Raw genomic sequence first — 21,903 nt, forward strand, 5'->3', positions numbered from 1 at the left:
CCATGTCCCCACTTTCTAGGAGTCTAAGCTAAGTTCAACCCCATAAACTCTAGGACATTTCCCCAGTCCCAGGTCTCCATCACATTCCAGAAGCAACCCCACCAATTTCCATCCTCTTTCCCATTCCTCTCCCCTACCCTGTAACCCTGTTCCACTCTCCCTACACCAATCTTCACCCCAATTCCCCTCCCCATCCTCTCTCCCATCCAGTTCTCTTCCTTCACCTACCTCTAATATCTATTTTATTTCCCTTCTGTGTGAGATTAAAGCATCCCCTTTTAAGCCCTTCTTGTCACTTAGCTTCTTTGTGTCTGTAGATTGTAGTTTGGGTAACCTGTATTTTATGGCTAATATCCACTTATAAGTGAGTCCATACCATGCATATATTTCTGGGTCTGAGTTATCTCACTCAGAGTGGTATTTTCTAGTTCTATCTATTTGCCTGCAAATTTTATGATGTTTTTGTTTTAAGAGCTTAAGTAGTATTCCATTGGATAAATTTACCACATTTTCTTTATCCCTTAGGTTTTGATGGACAACTAGGTTGTTTACATCTTCTGGCTATTAGGAAGAAAGCTACTATGAACATAGTTGAGCAAGTGTTCTTGTGGTGTGTTGAAGTATATTTTGGGTGTATGCCCCGGAGTGGTATGGCTGGATCTTAAGATAGAAATATTCCCAATTTTCTGAGAAACCACCAAATTGATTCCCAAAATAGCTGTACAAGTTTGCACACCCACCAGCAATGGAGGAGTGGTCTCCTTTCTCCACATTCTCACCAGCATGTGCTATCACTTGAGTTTTTTTATCTTAGCCACTCTGACTGGTGTAAGATGGAATCTCAGAGTCATTTTGATTTACATTTCCCTAATGATTAAAGATATTGAACATTTCTTAAAGTGCTTCTCAGCCATTAGAGATTCTTCTGTTGAAAGTTCTCTGTTTATCACTTTACCCCATTTTTAATAGGGTTATTTGATTTATTGGTGTCTAATTTCTTGAGTTCTTTATATATTTTAGATATTAATCATCTGTCAGATATAGGGTTGGTAGAGATCTTTTCCCATTCTATTGGCAGCCATTTTGTCCTTTGCCTTATAGAAGCTTTTAAGTTTCCTGAGGTTCCATTTATTAATTCTTCCTCTTAATGTCTGAGCTGTTGGTATTCTGTTCAGGAAGTTGTCTCCTGTGCCAATGTGTTCAAGGCAGTTTCCCAATTTCTCTTCTATTAGACCTAGTGTACCTGGATTTATGTTGAGGTCTTTGATCCACTTGGACTTGAATTTCATGCAGAGTGATAAATATGAATCTATTTGCATTCTTCTACATGCAGACAACCAGTTAGATCAATATCATTTGTTGAAGATGCTTTTCCCCCATTGTATGGTTTTCACTTCTTTGTCAAAAATTAAGTGTTTGAAGGTTTGTGGGTTCATTTCTGGGTCTTTGGTTTGATTCCATTGATCAAACTATCTGTTTCAATACCAATACCATGCAGTTTTTACTACTATTGTCCTGTAGTACGATTTGAAATCAGGGATGCTGATACCTCCAGAGGTTCTTTTATTGTACAGGATTGTTTTAGCTATCCTGCTTTTTTGTTTTTCCATATGAAGTTGAGGATAGCTTTTTCAAGGTCTGTAAAGAATTGTGTTGGAATTTTGATGGGAATTTTATTGTATCTGTAGATTGCTTTTGGTAGGATGACAATTTTTAGTATATTATCCTACTGTTACATGAGCATGGGAGATCTTTCTAGCTTCTGATATCTTCATTTGCTTTCTTCAGAGACTTGAAGATCTTGTCATACAGGTCTTTCATTTTCTTGGTTAGAGTTACACCAAGATATTTTATATTATTTGTGGCTATTTTGAGGGTGTTGTTTCTCTAATTTCTTTCTCATCCCGTTTATCATTTGCATAAAGGAAGACTGGTTGTTGGGAACCATGAGAGCCCTGAGATAAATATCCTGCCCCAGCTAATTGAGAACCCGGAGTTTAACATCCTGCCTGACAATCACAAGGATGTGAACCCTGAGATTAATATCCTGCCTGACAATCACAAGGATCCAGCTTGGCCCTGGGAAAAGAACATTCACGGAAATCCACCCCCTCTCCACCTGCCATCCGCCCCCTCCTCACCTGTCACACCGGAGCTCAACCCCAGAAGATTTTGTAACCCTCCATCTCCCTCCTTCCTCTCCCCCTCCCCTCCAAGATTTTTGCTTTAAATATGCTCGGCTGTACTAAGTAAACAGCTCTTGACAAGCAATGCTTCCTTGAGTCCTGTCGTCTCTCTCTTGCCCATTCTTTATTCACAGGTTGTGACCCTCCTCGTTCCCCCCGAATAACGTGACCTGCAGGCCAGGTCAACTGGTGATTTGATTTTTAGTTAATTTTGTATCCAGCCACTTTGCTGAAGGTGTTTATTAGCTATAGGGGTTCCCTGGTAGAATTTCTGGGTCATTTATACATACTATCATATCATCTATGAGTAAGCGATACATTGACTTCTTCCTTTCCAACTTGTATCCCCTTGGTCTGCTCTAATTGTCTCATTGCTCTAGCTGAATGTGAAGTACTATATTGAATAGATACACAGAGTGGATAGCCTAGTCTTGTCTCTGATTTTAGTGGCATTGTTTTAAGTTTTTCTCTATTTGATGTTGACTATTGGCTTGCTGTATATTGCTTTTATTGTGTTTAGGTATGTGCCTTGTATCCCTAATCTCTTCAAGATTTTTAACATCAAGGGATGATTACATTGATGGATTTGCATATAATGAACCATCTCTGCATCCCTGTGATGAATCCTACTTGACCATGGTGGATAATGTTTTTGATGTGTTCTTGGATTTGATTTGTGAGTGTTTTATTGCGCATTTTTGCATCAATGTTCTAAGGGAAACTGGTTTGAAATTCTCTTTTTTGAGACTTTGTGTGGTTTAGATATCAGGATGACTGTGGCCTCATAGAATGAGTTTGGCAATGTTCCTTCTGTTTCTATTTTGTGGAATAGTTTGAAGAGTACTAGTATTAGCTCTTCTTTCAAAGTCTGGTAGAATTCTGTGCTAAAACCATCTGGTCCTGGGCTTTTTTGGTTGGAAGAATTTTAATGACCCCTTCTATTTCTTTAGGTATTATAGGATTATTTAAATTGTTTACCTGATTTTGGTTTAACATTGTTAAATGGTAACTATTAAGAAAATAGTCCATTTTTGTTTAGATTTCCCAATTTTGTGGAGTACAGGTTTTTGAAGTAATACCTAATGATTCTTTGGATTTCCTCAATGTCTGCTATGTTCCTCTTTTCATTTCTAATTTTGTTCATTTGAATACTGCCTCTCTCCCTTTTAGTTAGTTTGACTAAGGGTTTATGTAACTTGTTGATTTTCTGAAAGAACCAGCTCTTGATTTTGTTGATTTCTTGTATTGTCTTTTTGTTTCATATTTATTGATTTCAGCCCTGAGTTTGATTATTTCCTGCCATCTATTCCTCTTGGGTATATTTGATTCTTTCTAGTCTAGAGCTTTCCACTGTGCTTTTAAGTTGCTAGTATGAGGTCCCTCTAATTTACTTATGAAGGCACTTCAGTTATATACTTTCCTCTTAGCAGTGCTTTCATTATGTCCGGTAAGTTTGACTATGTTGTGCTTTCATTTTCTCTGAATTCTAGAAAGTCTTTAATTTCTTTCTTTACCTTTCCTGACCCAATGATGATTGAGAAGGGAGTTGTTCAGTTTCTATAAGTTTGTAGGCTTTCTTTTTTTTTTTCTCGGATATTTTCTTCTTTTTTATCATCTTAGCTTCTTATATTAAGTTTGACTCATAATATCAGAGAGTTTCATTCTATCATGGTAGGGACATCATGACAGAGAAAAACAGTCAAGAAACAAGGACAATGATAAAATACCCTGACAGAAATAACTCAAGGAGAAATTCTCTCATAGATCTCAGTGTGCTCAGAAGTATCCAGGAAAACATCCAAGATTCTTGGTGAATATCATTGAATCACTTACTATTGTACTAAGGACAGAATTAGGGGGTTCTGATTGTTTAATCTCCTCCTTTGGATCAAGAGAGAAAAATCTCAAAGATTGCAGAAATAGGCATCACAGAGTCTTGGTTTTTGGGGCAAGAGGCACAAGGTCAGAGCAGTGGTATGTGTTGGAGCTTGTTGACAGTGGGAATGAGACACAAGAGACAACAAGGCACATTGAATTTTCAGGGCAGTGTCCTAAGAGAACCTGATGTGAGATTTTTGCCTAGGACTTTATGCAATGAAATCTGGAGCTCAAGTCTGAGGCAAATCTGAACATAGATGAGAACAAAGCTGGATGCTTTCACCAAGAGGGGCATGTCCAGGAGGTACTGTCTCCAGCTGAATCCTTTACTTCACTGTGCTTTTCATCCCCTTTTTTAGATGTTGCAAAGAAGCCTCTTTGGAAATACCAACCAAATCCTTGGTGGTGACTGGAGAAAGACACATTTCAAGTTCCATGATCCCTTCTCTGATCTAGCTTTTGTTTTACAAGATGAAAAGGTGACTTTAGGTTTAGTCATTTCCATTTCCTCATCCTTTGCTGATCTGTGTTTCCTGGTGGATGCATGTGTCAATCAAATGTAGAGATGAATGTGTAACTGCAGACTGAGCTTGGCAGAGTCCATGTCCTACTAAAGACCACCTTTCTGTCTTGAACCAGACAAGCCACCAAATGAAGGAAAATGCAACACAAACTTAGTTCAGAAACAATGGTAACTCAATCTCTGGGTACAACAAATAAAATTTAATCTTGTAAGTCTTATTAAAATCTGATTCCTCCAGTGGCAAATCCTTGTGGATTCTCCATGATACCAGGAAATTCTAGCAGCTACATCTTATCCTAATGCTGTTCCTGTTCCAAAAAACTGATTTGTTTAAATTTACATTTCAAATGTTTCCCCCTTTCCAGGTCTACCCTTCAGAAACCCCCATCCTATCCCCTCTTATCCTGCCTCTATGAGGGTGCTCCCCCACTCACCCACTCCTGTAGTCCCACCCTGGCCTTCCTCTACACTGGGGCATTGAACACCCTGAGGCCCAAAGGCATCTCCTCCCACTGATGTCCAACAAGGTCATCTTCTGCCATGTATGTAGCTAGCGTCATGGGTCGCTCCATGTATATTCTTTGGTTGGTGATCCAGTCCTTGGGAGTTCCAGGGGGTCTGGCCTGTTGATACTGTTGCTCCCTCTATGGGGCTACAAACCCCCTCAGCTCCTTTAGTCCCTTCACCATCTCTTCTATCAGGGACCTCCAAGCTCAGTCCAATGTTTGGCTGCATGTTTCCTCCTCTGTATTTGACAGGCTCTGGCAGAGCCTCTCAGGAGACAGCCATATCAAGCTTCTTTTTTTTTTCATATTATGTTTATCTAATTTTTTAAACTTTTATTGCATTATGATGAGAAAAGTTACATTTTGTCTGAATTCAATTTGTCTGAATTTGTTAACATTTAAAAACATATTTTAAGTAAATAGAATTAAATCACATTCTTGTTTCCCTTTTGTATCCCCAACTCCTCCCAGAGACCCTCTCTTCAATACCTACAACTTCTTTTTTGTCATATTCCTTAAAATTTATAAAATATTATAATAAAAACAAGTATTATAAAAGTCATTTGATATAAAACAACAATCAATTTAACAGTGTTATGTAGATGTTTGTCTACAGCAATACTGAAAATACATATGTTTTTCTCAATATAAATTTTAAATAACTCCAAACATATTAACTGTATACTTCAAAATAATACATCACTACTAGTATTTTCTTAAATGAACAAAAATATATAAATCTTTTTGTTTGTTTTGTATTTAGTAGAGTTTAAAATCTTGGCTCTTACTATAGTACAAGCCCAAAATAAGAACAATTTTTAGACATTGGATTTCATTGTAATAAGGCTGTACTTCAATGACCCTCACATCACCAAAGGATTTTTACCTCCATCATAGTTAAGCTGAGAGTTGATAGTTATGCTGCACCAAGAAATGAATTGTAGGCTTGATTTTTGGATACAGACTTCCTGCTATGGTCAAAGCTAGTTGACTTGAGTGAGTGAATTTATTCTCAGCCCACAGAGAACAGGTTACATTCATTTAAGAAATGGTGTAGCAGCAAGTACTTCCTGGCATCCACAATAATGTTCAGGTTTGGTGGCTATATATGGGATGGATCCCCAGGTAGGGCAGTTTCTGGATGGCCTTTCCTTCAGTCTCTGTTCCACACTTTGTCTCCATATTTCTTCCTGTGAGTATTTTGTTCACCCTTCTAAAAAGCACTGAAGCATCCACATTTTGATTCTCCTTTTTCTTAGGCTTCATATGGTCTGTGAATTGAATCTTGGGTATTTTGAACTTTTAGACTAATATCCACTTGTCAGTGAGTATGTACATGTTTGTTCCTTTGTGACTGAGTCACCTCACTCAGCATGATATTCTCAAGTTCCATCCATTTGCCTGGAAATTTCATGAAGTCATTGTTTTCAATGGCTGAGCATTATTCCATTGTGCAACTATATCACATTTTCTGTATCCATTCCTCTGTTGAGGGACATCTGAGTTGCTTCAAGCTTCTGGCTATTATAAATAAGGCTGCTATGAACATAGTGGAGCACATGTTGGAGCATTTTCTGGTTATATGCCCAGGAGTGGTATAGCTGGGTCCTCAGGTAGTACTATGCCCAACTTTCTAAGGAACTACCAGACTGATTTCCAGAGTGGTTGTACCAGCTTGCAATCCCACCAACAATAGAGGGGTGTTCCTCTTTCTCCACATCCTCACCAGCATCTGCTGTCACCTGAGGTTTTCATCTTGGCCATTCTGACTGGTGTGAGGTAGAATCTCAGGGTTGTTTTGATTTGCATTTCCCTCATGACTAAGGATAGTGAACATTTCTTTAGGTGTTTCTGGGCCCTTTGAGTTTCCTCAGTTGAGAATTCTTTGTTTAGCTCTGTTCCCCATTTTTTAATAGGGTTATGTGGTTCTCTGGAGTCTACCTTCTTGAGTTCTTTGTATATATTGGATATTAGCCCTGTGTTGGATGTAGGATTGGTAAAGATCTTTTTGCAATCTGTTGGTTGCCACTTTGTCCTATTGACAGTATCCTTTGCCTTACAGAAGCTTGGCAATCTTATGAGGTCCCATTTGTAGATTCCTGATCTTAGAGCATAAGTCATTGGTGTTCTGTTTAGGAATTTTTTTCCTGTGCCCATGTGTTCAAGAATTTTCCCCACTTTCTCTTCTATTTGATTCAGTATATCTGATTTTATGTGAATGTCCTTGATCCACTTGTACTTAAGCTTCATGCAAGGAGATAAGAATGGATTGATTTGCATTTTTCTACATGTTGTCCACCAGTTGAACCAGCATCATTTGTTGAAAATGCTGTCTTTTAGCTGGGCGGTGGTGGTGCACGCCTTTAATCCCAGCACTTGGGAGGCAGAGGCAGGAGAATTTCTGAGTTTGAGGCCAGCCTGGTCTACAGGGTGAGTTCCAGGACAGCCAGGGATATACAGAGAAACCCTGTCTCGAAAAGTCAAAAACGAAAAAAGAAAAAAAAAAGAAAAGAAAATGCTGTCTTTTTTCCACTGGATGGTTTTAGCTCCTTTATCAAAGATCAAATGACTATAGGTGTCTGGGTTCATTTCTGGGTCTTCAATTCTATTCCATTGATCTACTTGTCTGTCTCTGTACCAATACCATACAGTTTTTTATCACTATTGCTCTGTAGTACAGCTTGAGGTCAGGGATGGTGATTCCCCCAGAAGTTCTTTTATTGTTGAGAATAGTTTTCGCTGTCCTGGGTTTTTTGTTATTCCAGATGAATTTGAGAATTGCTCTTTCTAAGTCTGTGAAGAATTGAGTTGGACTTTTGATGGGGATTGTATTGAATCTGTAGATTGCTTATAGCAAGATGGCTATTTTTACTATATTAATCCTGCCAATCCATGAGCATGGGAGATCTTTCCATCTTCTGAGGTCTTCGATTTCTTTTTTCAGAGACTTGAAGTTCTTGTTATATAGATCTTTCACTGGTTTGTTTAAAGTGACTATTGAGAAAGGTATGGTTTCCCTAATTTCTTTCTCAACCTATTTATCCTTTGAGTATAGGAAGGCTACTGATTTGTTTGAGTTAATTTTATATCCGGCCACATTGCTGAAGTTGTTTATCAGCTGTAGAAGTTCTGGAGTTTTGGGGGTCATTTAAGTATACTATCATATCAACAGCAAATAGTGATAGTTTGACTTCTTCCTTTCCAATTCATATCCCTTTGATCTCCTTTTGTTGTCTATTTGCTCTGGCTAGAACTTCAAGTACTATATTGAATAGATAAGGAGAGAGAGGGCAGCCTTGTCTAGTCCCTGATTTTAGTGGGATTGCTTCAAGTTTCTCTCCATTTAGTTTGATGTCGGCTACTGGTTTACTCTATATTGCTTTTACTATGTTTAGGTATGGGCCTTGAATTCCTGATCTTTCCAAGACTTTTAACATGAGGGGATGTTGAATTTTGTCAAATGCTTTTTCAGAATCTAATGAAATGATCATATGGGTTTTTCTTTGAGTTTGCTTATGTAGTGGATTACATCAATGGATTTTAGTAGATTGAACCATCCCTGCATCCCTGGGATGAAGCCTATTTGATCATGGTAAATGATCAGTTTGATGTGTCCTTGGATTTGGTTGACAAGAATTTTATTGAGCATTTTTGCACCTTTTTTTTTTTTTGTTTGTTTCTGTTGTTGTTGAATTCCAGCTTCAATCCATGGTGGTCTGATAAGATATAAGGGGTTACTTCAATTTTGTTGTATCTATTGAGGCTTGCTTTGTCACTATGTCTATGGTCAGTTTTGGAGAAGGTTCCATGAGGTGCTGAGAAGAGGTATATCCTTTTATGTTTGGGTAAGATATTCTGTGGGTATCTGTTAGGTTCATTTGATTCATAACATGGGTTAGTTTCATTATTTCTCTTGGTTTCTGCCTCAATGACATCTCAATTGGTGAGACTGGGATGTTTAACTACCCCATTAACAATGTTTATGGTTTGATATGTGATTTAAGCTTTAGCCATGTTTCTTTTACAAACATGGATGCCCTTGTATTTAGGGCATAGATGTTCAGAATTGAGATATTACTTTGCTAAATATTTCATTTTATGAGTATAAAGTATCTTTCCCTGTCTTTTTAAATTAATTTTGTTTGAAAGTCTATTTTATTAAATATTAGAATTGCTATTCTAGCTTGTTCACCTCTGCTGGCTGTGTCCCAGATGGACCTAAGTGTTCCTGGCATCCTGCACACCTCCGCGGTAGGCAAGCAGAGTCATAGGTCAGTGGATGGAGGTCAGAGGACAACAGGTAGATCATCTCCACTGGCTGTGTCCCAAGTGGACCCGGCAGGCAGCAGATTGATGGGGCAGGGGTCTAACTTAAATGTTCCTGGAATCTTGCAGGCCTCCTCAGAAAGACAGACAAGGCTGTGGTCCAGAAAATGGAGGTCAGGGAGCAGTGTGCATCTCCTGGTCCTCTACTTTCTTTCCTATGGGAATGAATGAAAGATACATGAAAGGGAATGGGCAAATGTTTGATACAGTCACTGCTATATGAAAATCCCCAATGATGAACTTCCTCCCTTGTTAAAAAAAAAAAAAAAAAATCCTCATTACAGGAAAGAGAAATGTCTAGTGAGCAGCTGAAAAGGGAGCATATTAGAGGAGAAAGCCAGGGCTAGAAGCAGAAAGTCACACAATGCATCATGATTAATGGAGCCCTGCCACACACAGGGCACCAAAACACGTTTCTTTTTTTAATTTATTGATTATTTTGACAATTTTACATATGTATTTAATATACTTTGTTTACTCTCTCCCCACATACCCTTTCTTATCTTCCTCCAATGCCTCCTAACCCCTTCCTTCTCCCTACCTGTCCCTTCCTCAGGTTGACTTTGTGGTTTGTTCTGTGACCCATTCAGTTTAACTCCCACTATCTTTATGGCCATTGGATTTGGACTACCCATTGAAGCTTGCTGGAATCATGAAGGGGCACATAGCTGAATGCAGTGACTTCCTGTCCCTCTGAATCTATCAGTTAAGAAATAGTTTAACAATGAGGGATAGGGCCCCACTTAGTCACCATGGCTATTTATTAGTTAGTGGTGTCAGGAGATATTAGAGGGAAGACCTAGAGTTCAAGTCTGGCTTTCCAAGGACCAAGACCAGGGCTACTCAGGCAGAATGACTGGAGACTACAAGTCTAGATAGTGGGCTGAAGCATGGAAGGGAGGAAAGTATGTGGGAGGGGAGGAAGGGGAAGAAATAGGAACCACCAGTAGAATTCAGATCAGTCCTGGTTCCCAGGTCTCTGGTGTGGTTTTGGTACTGGAAACTTATAGAAAGCACTGGGAGAAGCTGAGTAGCCATCAAGGAGATCACAAGTCCAAGACTAGAAGGAGGACACAGGGCCAGTGTTTGAAGTAACAGTGTCCTATACAGAAAACCATGTGAAATGTAATGAGCTACAGGCACTGCTAGCCCAACTCAATGACCATGGGCTCAGGGACCAGCCTATGTACTTCGGAGCTCTGTGGGATGATGGGGGGAAATGATAACCCAATGTGCAGGTAGAGGGGATGAGCTGTGCCTCTTGATCCGTTCTCCTGGTGAAGTCATTGGCTTTGGAGATGTCCTGGTGGGCTCTGATGCTGCTAATATGATGCTGGTATAATTAATCTGACAGTGATTTCCCAAGCAGACTGCCCTCCTCCCAAGTAAATCCAGTTCCCTGTGGAGACCCTTAGGCAACAAATGTGTTAGACAGGAGTCTGGGTGAAGTCAAAATTCCGAGGACTGGGACTCCTTTTCATTCCAGAAGGATTAAGAAAATGGTTCTGATTTATCCTTCTGCCATGTCACTTGGGAAGAATTTGGGAAATTTGTAGGCCCAGACAATAAGCTTAGCATCAAAGGGAGACTGGCGTTCCCAGCTGTGGTGAACAATTAGCAATTCTCTATTCTGGGCTGTGTTTATCCTTTCATTGTGATGCAGAATCACTGTTTCCTTACGAAAGTCTGTGTGTCTTAATTAGATTTGACTTTTAAAAATCTTGCCTTTTCCCCTTAGAGACCATGCAAATGGCTGCTCCATACCTGGTGGCAGATTAACCCCAATCTCGGCTTTATGCAAAAAGGTCCAGGAAATTCGATTGAAGACATTGAAACATTATCATAGATCCCCAAGAACAGGAACCAAGGGAATTTTAACCATCACTAAGTCTGGCTACTTTCATAGCATCTATCCTTGGGCAGGGGGAGGTCTGCCTCCTGTATACAATTTCCTGAGAGGCCACTTCCTGCTGGGCTTGAGAATTGTGGCTTGCCAGGGGAAGCTTTTATAGTTCCATATGCTCCCATATGGAACCCTATGCTATTATGGTTCATATTTCACTTTGTCTGCAGCAAGGGTCTCCACTGTCCCATAGTGGTCTCACCTTTCTGGGCTTCAATTCACCAGTCAAGAAAATTGACAAACTTACAACACTTTTGATCATATTATGGGGGGTTGTAATGACAACTGTAGTGCATGGTACACTTTTGGCATATTGATGACTTCTCTGTGTTCACGGTGCCATCATTGGCAACATCTTCATGGTCACCTTCAGCTTCAACATCATTATCATTATCTGGAGAGTAGTCGTAAGCCTAGCATCTCTACATGTTATTATAGGCTTTGCCCTCATTGCTTTAGTGCTGAAATCCTCCTTGACCCATGTCTTAGTCAGGGTTTCTATTCCTGCACAAACATCATGACCAAGAAGCAACTTGGGGAGGAAAGGGTTTATTTGGCTTACTTCCATATTGCTGTTTATCACCAAGGAAGTCAGGACTGGAACTCAAGCAGGTCAGGAAGCAGGAGCTGATGCAGAGGCCATGGAGGGATGATACTTACTGGCTTGCTTCCCCTGGCTTGCTCAGCCTGCTCTCTTATAGAACCCAAGACTTCCAACCCAGGGATGGCACCACCCACAAGGGGCCCTCCCCCCTTGATCTCTAATTGAGAAAATGCCCCACTGCTGGATCTCATGGAGGCACTTCCCCAACTGAAACTCCCTTCTGTGATAGCTCCAGCCTGTGTCAAGTTGACACACAAAACTAGCCAGTACAACCCACATCCCTGCCTTGTAGGCCTCCACCTATAAACACGAAGCTCAATGGTGTCTCTCTTGCCTGTTCCTGATGCAGAGCAGGACTGGAGACATTGTCAGTCTCCCCATCCCTGTGAGCTACTCTGTGGTAATAACTTCCTGGCCTCAGCTTGCCTTCATGACTTAGAGCACTACACTTAGAAATATCATTGCTGTTTTGATGTATTCTTCATCCTCTCTGCGTAATGACCACTTGGTGATGGTGATTAGTGGTAGTTGTAGAGATGGTGGTTGTTGGTGGTGGTTGTTATTGTTGTTGTTGGTGGTGGTGGTGGTGGTGGTGGGGTAATGGTGACAGAGACGCCATTGTGTCCAGGAAAGATGCCTTAAGAGGATGAATGTGTGAGCTGCTTAACTCAAAGCCTCTGTAAAGCAAAACTCCACCTGATATTCTCTACCAGGTACTTTCCCAAGGGTGGACTGATTGATCTTGCTGTCAACTTCACACAACATAGAGCCCCATGAGGAAGAAACATCAGCTGAAGAATTTCCCAGATCGGACTGGCCTGTGGCCATGTCTATGAGAAATTGTCTTGATTAAAAATTGATGTAGGTAGGCCTCGGCCCAATGTGGGTGATACCATCCCTGGGCAGGTGGATCCTGACTATAAAAGAAAACTAGCTGAGCTCCAGCCAGGGAACCAGTCAGTAAGCAGCCTTCCTCCTCTGGGGTTTCTGCTTCAGTTTCTGTCCTGATTTCCCTAAGGATGTACTGTGACTTGGAAATGTAAGCTGAAATAAATGTTTTCTAAAGCCTGGGTTGCTTTCAGTCAGTGCTTTATCACATCCACAGAAAAGCGAACCAGAACAACCGGGTAGCAAGCTTTACAGTGGCCTACTAGTCCATCCATTTGCATAAAATCACTTAGATCTGGCTCTAAAATCTGCCTGGTTGACAGATATGTATGTGTTTAAGGCTTCATTGTTTCATCTTACAGGGCCAGAGTAGTGCCTGCCAAGTAGACAGCGAAATGGTTATCTTTTGACATAAAAGCAAGGTAAGTAGCTCTCACACCACAACTCTTATAGAGAGACTTTCAGAGTCAGTCCAGGATGAGCACACTCAGCAGCTGCGGTGAAATCACTGTCCTCTTGACTCATTTTGTTCCCAGGTTCCGGCTCTACTACCCACCATATCTGAACCTCCCTCAGGCATCACGTGGGTCCAGGATGACAGCTGAGTCGGCAGCCATGCCAGCCATCTCTGACTTTGACATTTCCACAAAAAGTTTTCAGGTTGAATTCCAGACAGCTCCTCTGGACGGGCCACAATAAGACTCAAAGCCACATACAGGCTGTTCACCCCAAAAGCCTAGGCTGCCACTGCCAGCTTTCTGGCAAGCCAGCAACATCAAGGCCTGGAGCTACAGGGTGCTCAGGTGGTGGGTAACTGTCCCACATGCTGCCAGTGACTGGATTCAGATGAAGTGTTATTCTAATCCACCCGTCTTCAAAGAGGACGTACAGCCAGCCATTCTGAGTAGTCAGGGAGTGGCTACTTGGGAACACTGTAGAGATAATGATGTTTTTCTCATTCTTCTCATTCCTCATCAGTCTCGGTCCCTCTAGATCCTTCCCAGCCTTCATCCTGTGATCTTTAAACTTCTTCATATCTTGGGGTTGGTGGAGAGTAGGAGAAAGAAGAATGGAAGAGGATAGAAAAGATAAAAGAGGGAGAGAGGGAGGAATGATGGAAAGAGCTTTCTGAATGTCCACAGATTTATGCCCGCTCTTGATGTTCCCCTCCACCCCTGGACTTCCCACCTTCCTGAGCGCAGAGCCCAGAACTCACAGGGCTCTGAACAAGTGTCTGCTACCCTTTCTGCAAAGACTTTATTACAGTCTGTGCCAGGAGAGAACTCAGGAAAAGACAGCCTTTTTACATGGGTCCATCCATCATGCACACCTCAATGCGCTGACTCTAGACATGGTATTCCACTTCTGAACACCAATATGCAGCCCCAGGTGTGGCAATAGAAGGCCTTCCTATCTGCCACCAGGAAGTATAGCCAATGAAAAGCCTCTGGATCTCAGCTTCGTCAATATTCAGAGAGACACTGCATCTGAAGTCAGGGCCTTCTGAAGACCATACGGATCCAGAAACAGAGGAAAACATTAGGACACCAACAGTCCAGTCCACTCTCAAACACTGATAAGTATTCAGTGCAGGGCTCCTGCTGGTCCACCAAGTCTCTATGGATATTTATTGTAATTCAACCTTCTCTTTATCTCCGCCCTTATGCCTTCCCCTTCTGCTCATATATGACAGTCCCCAATAAAAATCCTAACACCAAAACTGTGGCATCTGCTTCAGTAAGCGCGGCCTTTGCCTGATGTTACAGAGGGTGGACAGAGTGAGCCATGGAGGACAATAAAATGGAAGGTAGAGTGTTTGTGCCTGAGACACATCTGTCATTTGAGACTGTGAAGAGGCTGCTGTTGGGTGACAAAGACATTCTACAGAGAGAAAGTAAACACTGGAAGCAGAAAGCAGCAGCTGAAAGCCAACTGTATGCCACTAGAAAGGCTACCCTGGAGTCAACAGCACTCTCATTTTCTGCAACTGAGAGGTCCAAGTCCAAGACCTAAGAGTCAGAACAACTGAGCTCAAGAAACCGTGAAAGGCCTACGCAAGCCAATTCTCATGAAAACCTGGGACCACAGCTCTTAGAAAGTTCCCACAGCTTTGTTCTGAACAAATCAGCAACACAAAGCTGCATCCTTAGCCTACCTTGGCTCCCTATTAGAAAATGACCCTCTTCCATTTTGGAAGGAAGTTAAGAGACCTCAACACACCCTAAGGGATCTCCCTATTCTTCCTTGACATTAGCATATGTTTAGGGTTAGAACACTAGAATCCTGGAAAACTTGACAACCCCCACTGGGCAAAGCCAGCGTTTCACCTTTGCCCAGGGTAACTGGTGGCAGAGGTCTGACAGGTGAATCAAAAAGAATCTGCAGTGAGAGCTATTAGGGGTTCAATTGTGTGGTCACTTCTTCCCCATTCATCTGCTGAGAGCCATAACCACCAGAATGTGGCTGAGAGTTAAAGCTTGGGTATGTGTGATTATAGACATTTATATATGTGTGTACGTGCATATAACTTACATAATATGCAGCCTTACATTTTATCTATGCCTTCCCAGTTAACACTTACTGTGTGCTGTCTTGACCTCTATCAGTGTCCAGAGACAATGCTTTGATTTCTTGTGAAAGCTTTAATATTTGTCTCTTACACATAGGTTTAACTCTTCTCCAAGGATGATACCAGTCAATATCACTGGCTTTCTAAATGGTTATCTAGTTGTCTTTGCTACATTTATTGTAAAAACAAACGTCTCGCCCCCATTGTGATGCTGGGATGCCCTCACAACAGGGCAGAGTGACAGAAGATGAATGGGCTTGTGTCTGTGCCTGCTAACTTTCAGTTTCTATATTTGATTCTCCTTCACCCGCACCACATTGCCTTAACTGCTACAGATGTAAAATTGGTCTTATGATAACACACAGGAAGTTCTTCACTGCTCTTCAAATATTTCATGGTTGACTGTTTCCTCACATAAAGCAATTATTTGGACAGAGATTGCAATGAACTTCTCATTCATTCTAGGGATGGGCACGATCCTGTTTTCCAGCCATGGATTGGACACCTCTCATATATGTAAAACTCTTCTAGTTCTTTTGTTTGACATTGCTGCAGATCCAAATCTCAATTTGAACCTAGTACATAAGCTTGGGTGGGAAGAGCTCAGGCTGCCACATAGCTAGAGGAAACAATGGGGGCCAGGCAGTAGGAACTTGCCAGCCAGCATCACATCCAAAGAATGATACTGCTTGAAGGGATGCACCTGCCACAGAAATCCCTACATCCTTGCCCAGGTTCTGGAGAGGCTCATGGAAAAAAAATGTGCCCATTAACAAACTCAGCAGCTGGAGATGTCAGTAAATGATAGTTGAAAGATGTAATGCAAGCAAATCAACCCCCGAAGTGGATTCACTTGACCACTATGCAACCTAGCTCCCTAAAACTGAGATAAAGGGTAAAAATAGCACCATGCACAGTATAGCGGTCCTACAGAAAGCCAAGAACTTCAGTTTTTTATTCTCTGCACATTGACCAGTTGTAGGTCTCTGTGCTAATTGTGATCTGCTGGAAGAAGGAGTTCCATGATGAAGGTTAAGTGGTGCACTGATCTACGAATATAGCAGTCATTCATTAGGAGTCATTTAGGAATCTTCAAGGAAAGGGGAACAGAAAGATATAAGACTCTCAGAGGCAGTGGATAACTACAAAAACAAACAAACAAACAAAAACCCTACTGTTTTCTGGGTACAACTTAGCAGTTTGTTATATGAACTCACAGCAATTATGGCCCATGCACAAGACTTACATAAGCTCAAGCCAAACAAAATCCCAGCATGAGGGCAGATCTAGGCACAAAGTCTCATTCCCAAGTAAAGAGCTATTGGTATTTGATAGCTGCTAGAAGAAAAAAATCAATTTTCTTCAATGATGTGACACTTGATATATTGACCATATTTCCAAGGTAAGCCCTACACCAGAGAATGATTGGGTGACACAAAATAGACTTCAGTGAGATGCAGAGAGAGAAAGAGAAAGAGAAAGAGAGAATAGAAAGGGGAAGAAGGGAAGTATCAATCTGGAGAACTTTGGGGAGGGAGTTAATATGTTCAAAATAGATTATATGACATTCTCAAAGAATTAATAATTATTATTTTGCAAACAATAGATCAGTGTGAAGCATTGTATGCCCAGCCTATGATAGCACCATCGGTCATTGTACCTGGTGCATGATTTATGCTGTTTTGTCTCAGGCTCAATTGCAGTATGAATGGAAGCAGTTTTTGCCCTGTCCACAGCCGTTCTTCCAGATGTACCATCCAACTTTGTAACTAGCCTGAGGTGAGTTTCATTTAAACACAAAAGAGTTACAGCACTGGGCCTTCAGAGACCAGCTTATTGTATTGAGCATAATTGCTTTGTCAGATCCATCTGTGTTGGCGCAAATTATAGAATTCTTCTTTTTTGAAGCAAAACTGTATATATTTGTATATATATATATATATATATATATAATGAAAAGTAATACAAAAGCATTATTTCCACTTAACGCACTGAGCCCTCTCTCCACACTCCTGAGATTCCAGTTTTAATATACCTGTATATTATACATATACATATATGTATATATATATATTACATATGTGTCTTTATGTGTCTTAATTGTTTGATCCATTTATCTGCAGTCTCCATGTCATGAATGTCTTCAATTATCCCACACTGGACATAAGAATGCAGAAATCTAAGATCCTGCTTTCAAGATTTTAATTTATTTTTGATTCGGTGTATCTGTGAGGTATGTGTGCATAGGAATAAGATCCCCATCCAGGAGAGAAGAGGACTCTATATTGCTGAAGTTGCAGGTGAATGAGTGCCACCCAACATGGGTCCTAGGAACCCAACTCAGGACCTCTACAAAAGCATTTTTACTTCTTCTTAACCACTGAGCCCTCTCTCCAGACCTCTGAGATTCCAGTTTCAATTCTAGTGAATATATAGCCAAAAGTTGAAATGCTAGAGTATGCAATGGGTGTATCTTAACTTTTAAAGGAAATTCCATACCATTTTCGCAGTAGCTTCACTATTTTATAAGCTACTAATGGTGTCCACCTGTCTAAACTGCTCTACCTCCTCAGCAATCTGTGTCCTTCTGGTTTTGTGTGTGATCCTCTCATAGATTTGAGGGAATACCTGGTAGTTTTGACTTGCATTTCTTGATGATTAGAGAAGCATCCTAATGTCCACTAACCATTAGTATGCATTTTAAGAAGAACCTATTCTGACCCTATGCGTGTTGTAAAAACTGGCTATTGAGGGCTTTATTTAAACATTATTTCTTTTTCTGTCAGTCAGAGACCTTGCTTACCTCTGTTGGATATTAACCCTTTTCAGATAGATACTCTGCAGATGTTTTCTCCCACTCCAGCACTTCACCTTTTCAGTCTCATAATCATTTCTCTAGCAGTGCAGAAAGGGGTAGGTCTACAATAGCTCCCTTCTCTATTTTTGTTTTATTGCCTGTGGTTTTGGTGATATAACTAGGAAATCATTGACAAGACCCACAGCAAGATGGCCTCATACCTATGTATAAAGCACCTAAGTCAGGCAACTCATAAGAGAAAGGATAGGATGGCAACTGCCAGGAGCCAGAGAGAGAAGGGGAGCTGTTCATTTCAGGTTTGCACGACAACAAAAGTTCTAGAGATCAATGTGCCTGCAAGTGATATCATGGCACTGTGTACTAAAGGATCTGTTAGAGGGGTAGAGAGACTGCTAGGCAGGCTTAGCACACAGACAGGCTGAGAGGCAGACAGACAAACACACACACACACACACACACACACACACACATACACACACACACACACACACACACACACACACACACACACACACGATAAACAACAGAAAATATAAATCAGTAATTGAGTCAACCTCTGTTCCAGCTTCCATCCTTTCTCCAGATCCTGATAGCCCCAACTTTCCAACCAAATCTTTCTTTTGGATCTATCTGTTGGATAAACACTGGCTCCAGCCAGGCTGGTTGCTATGCAGTCCTGTCCTCAACCACACCACCCAGGGTTATTAGGTTCATGCCGTATAGCTGTCTACCTAGTCTCAAAGCCACTGTCCCCAGCTCTACAGGGAGGCTTCGCAGTAGCTCAGCCCACACAGGTCTCATTTGTCTGCCCTAACTACCTGGCAATTAGCCATTCTGTACAGAAGCTCCTCTACCCCAGTGGCAGAGCACACATTTGTTATGTTACCTTGAACGGTTACAGATTGTTCCCTAAACCGAAGTGAAAGCTCAGTGAAGAGCCCTGTCAATTCCAGAAAGCTCTTCAATTCATCAGGATCCATCCTGTCCTGTACTTTGATGCCACAAGAAAACTTAGAAAAATCCATTAGACTGGGCTTCCCTTCAAAGAAGAAATGTGTGAACACAGAATGAGATCTAGGCTTGGGGTCAAATTTAAATTCTGATTTCAAATCACTGTGAACTACTTGTCAAAGTGAAACCCCTCTGCCACATGACTGGGGGTTGCTTTGCATTGTTTTGTTGATATAAAGTAAGACATCCAAAGAAAAGAAGATAGAAGATAGAAATTCCTTTGGGGACAAAAAGAACATGATGTGTCCAAGAAAATGAAAACAAGTCAGCTGGTGATTAATTATATCCTATAAACTGATAGTTTTCTTCTTCATCATACTTTACTGATGTTATCGCATTTCAAGTATCATTATAACTCTAACAGATTGAACTTTACAACTGGGTAAACTGAGGTATGAAAATGCTAATAATCTGGCCACACAGCTGGCACATGGTTGAACTGGAATTAAGCCCAGGCAATGTGTGTTCCAAAATAGACCTCTTCAGCCAGGGTAGGTTGGTACCCATGGGGGACCTCCCCCTTCTCAGGGCAGGGGGGAGAAGGGCAGCATTAAGGAATGCCTGGTGCCTGCTGGGGGAGACTGGTAGGAGGGGAGCTGTGATCAGAAGTAAATTAGTGGGAAGAAACTGTTGTTTCAAAGTCATAAACTATCGTTAAATAAACTTTTAAAAATTAAAAAAAAAAAAAGTAGACCTCTTCCATGCTGCCTGTATTATGAGGTCTCCTTGGAGGGATGGATGGCCAGTGCCATGTAAAACAAGCAAGAACCAGCTGTTGTGTTCAAATGTCCCTTTACATAAAGTGAGATGTTTTTATGAGATGCAATAAGCAACTAGAATGGTATGCTTTAAGTAGGGGAGAGGAGAGCTCTTGATAATTTTATGAAGCATGAAAGTTACTTTTATACATATTCTCAGAGTACAAACTACATAAAAAACAACAGTATGCAATTCAATGAATTACTTCAAACCAAACACACTTAGATTGCTGACACCTGTGGGGCCGTGGTCTGTTCCGGCAACCTGGTCCTGGTCAAGTAACAGGTCTGGAACTCTGGAGATCTGGTGGGTGGTAATGTCTGCCTACATGGGACAGAAAGTGTTCAGCCACGCTCCTGGCTCCTGTTTCAATCACAACCCCCACAACCCTCACAGGAGATGTGTGCTCTATCACGCAGACAATGCCCCAAGCTCCCAGTATTCTAGCTGGACCCTACCCCCAGTATTGTGACCATTGCCAAGTCTGCCCTGCCTCACAGACAGATAGCCCAGCCCCACCATTTAAGAGGCAGTTTGCCCTCTCCCCTCTCTCTTGCCTTCTTCCCATCTTCTCCTCTCTTCTTCTCCCCTTCTCCTCGTCTCCTCTCCTCTCCTCCTTCTCCTTTATCTCTCTCTCTCCATGTGGCCATGGCCAGCCATGGCCATGGCCAGTCTCTATTTCCCTATCTTCTCTCTCTTCCTCCTACAATAAAACATCTTAACACCATGTGATTTCAAACAACAGAAATGACTCTTGCATATTTTAAATTGGTCATATCGGGTCACAAACTGTTCATTCTGTTGGTTTGGCTTTTTCCTTGGGGTTGTGTTGTAGTCACTCATCACGTCTGTAGTTGTAGCTCGTTTATTCTTAGTGTGAGTTTACAATCTGTTTACTTACACAGTCTGCTATGGGTGGTCATTGAGTTTTCAATGTCCAGTTTGGTACTGTTGGGAAAATTGTTTCTCTCAACATGTTTATTCTCAGGAGGAAATAAATAAACATTTGCACAGCCCATGCATAGTATGCACAGGATATGATAATGAAGTCTCTGTAAAAAACACATGCTACGGGGAGCAATGGGTAGAGGATGGTATGATTCAGGGACTCCGTGCTAGTGTTTTGATGGTCTAGGTCGTTCTGGGATCATTTCCTCTGTACCTTCCTCTTGACACACTCATTAGGCTCCACTCTTCAGAACATAGTTACTGTGTTGTATCCTCAGATGGAAGCCACATCCATGCATTCAACCAAACACAGGTTCAGGCTTCCCCTGAAAGTAGCTGTGAATCTAGTTTGTGCTGACTGGACACAAAAGGAAGCCAGAGGTTCTAGAGTCAACAGAAGGGAAATCAGACAGAGGGGAGTCAACTAGAAGTACACTGCCATGCAAAGATGAAGAGCCACTAAAGGTGAGCAGAGGAACCTGGTATCAGAGTTGTGTTGAATTAAAACAATTATTCTAATTCTGCCAACTGAAGACACCAGATTGGGATCACATGGACCATTTCCATGCAATTATAGCATTCTAGGAGATGATAATAAAAGATGTTTGACATACTACTATCTGTGGAGCCATATTTAATCTCAACCTTTGATCTAGATAGGGATACTTTTTCTTTGATGAACCAAAACAAGCAAAAACAAATTGAGGAGGAAAGGGAATATTTGGCATTTTCACATGACTATTTATTATTGGAGGAAGTCAAGACAGGAACTCAAGTGGGCAGCACCTTGGAGGCAGGACATGATGCAGACTTCATGAAGGAGTGCTACTTACTGACTTGCTCTACTTGCTTTCTTATAGAACCCAGGACCACCCAGCCTAGGATGGCATCATCTACAACAGGATGAGCTCTCCTTCATCAACCACTAGCTAAGAAAATGTCCAATAGCAGTGGTTCTCAACATGTGAGTGGCATCTCCTTGGC

The sequence above is a fragment of the Mastomys coucha genome, unplaced genomic scaffold, assembly GCF_008632895.1.
Source record: "Mastomys coucha isolate ucsf_1 unplaced genomic scaffold, UCSF_Mcou_1 pScaffold11, whole genome shotgun sequence".
Classification (NCBI taxonomy): domain Eukaryota; kingdom Metazoa; phylum Chordata; class Mammalia; order Rodentia; family Muridae; genus Mastomys; species Mastomys coucha.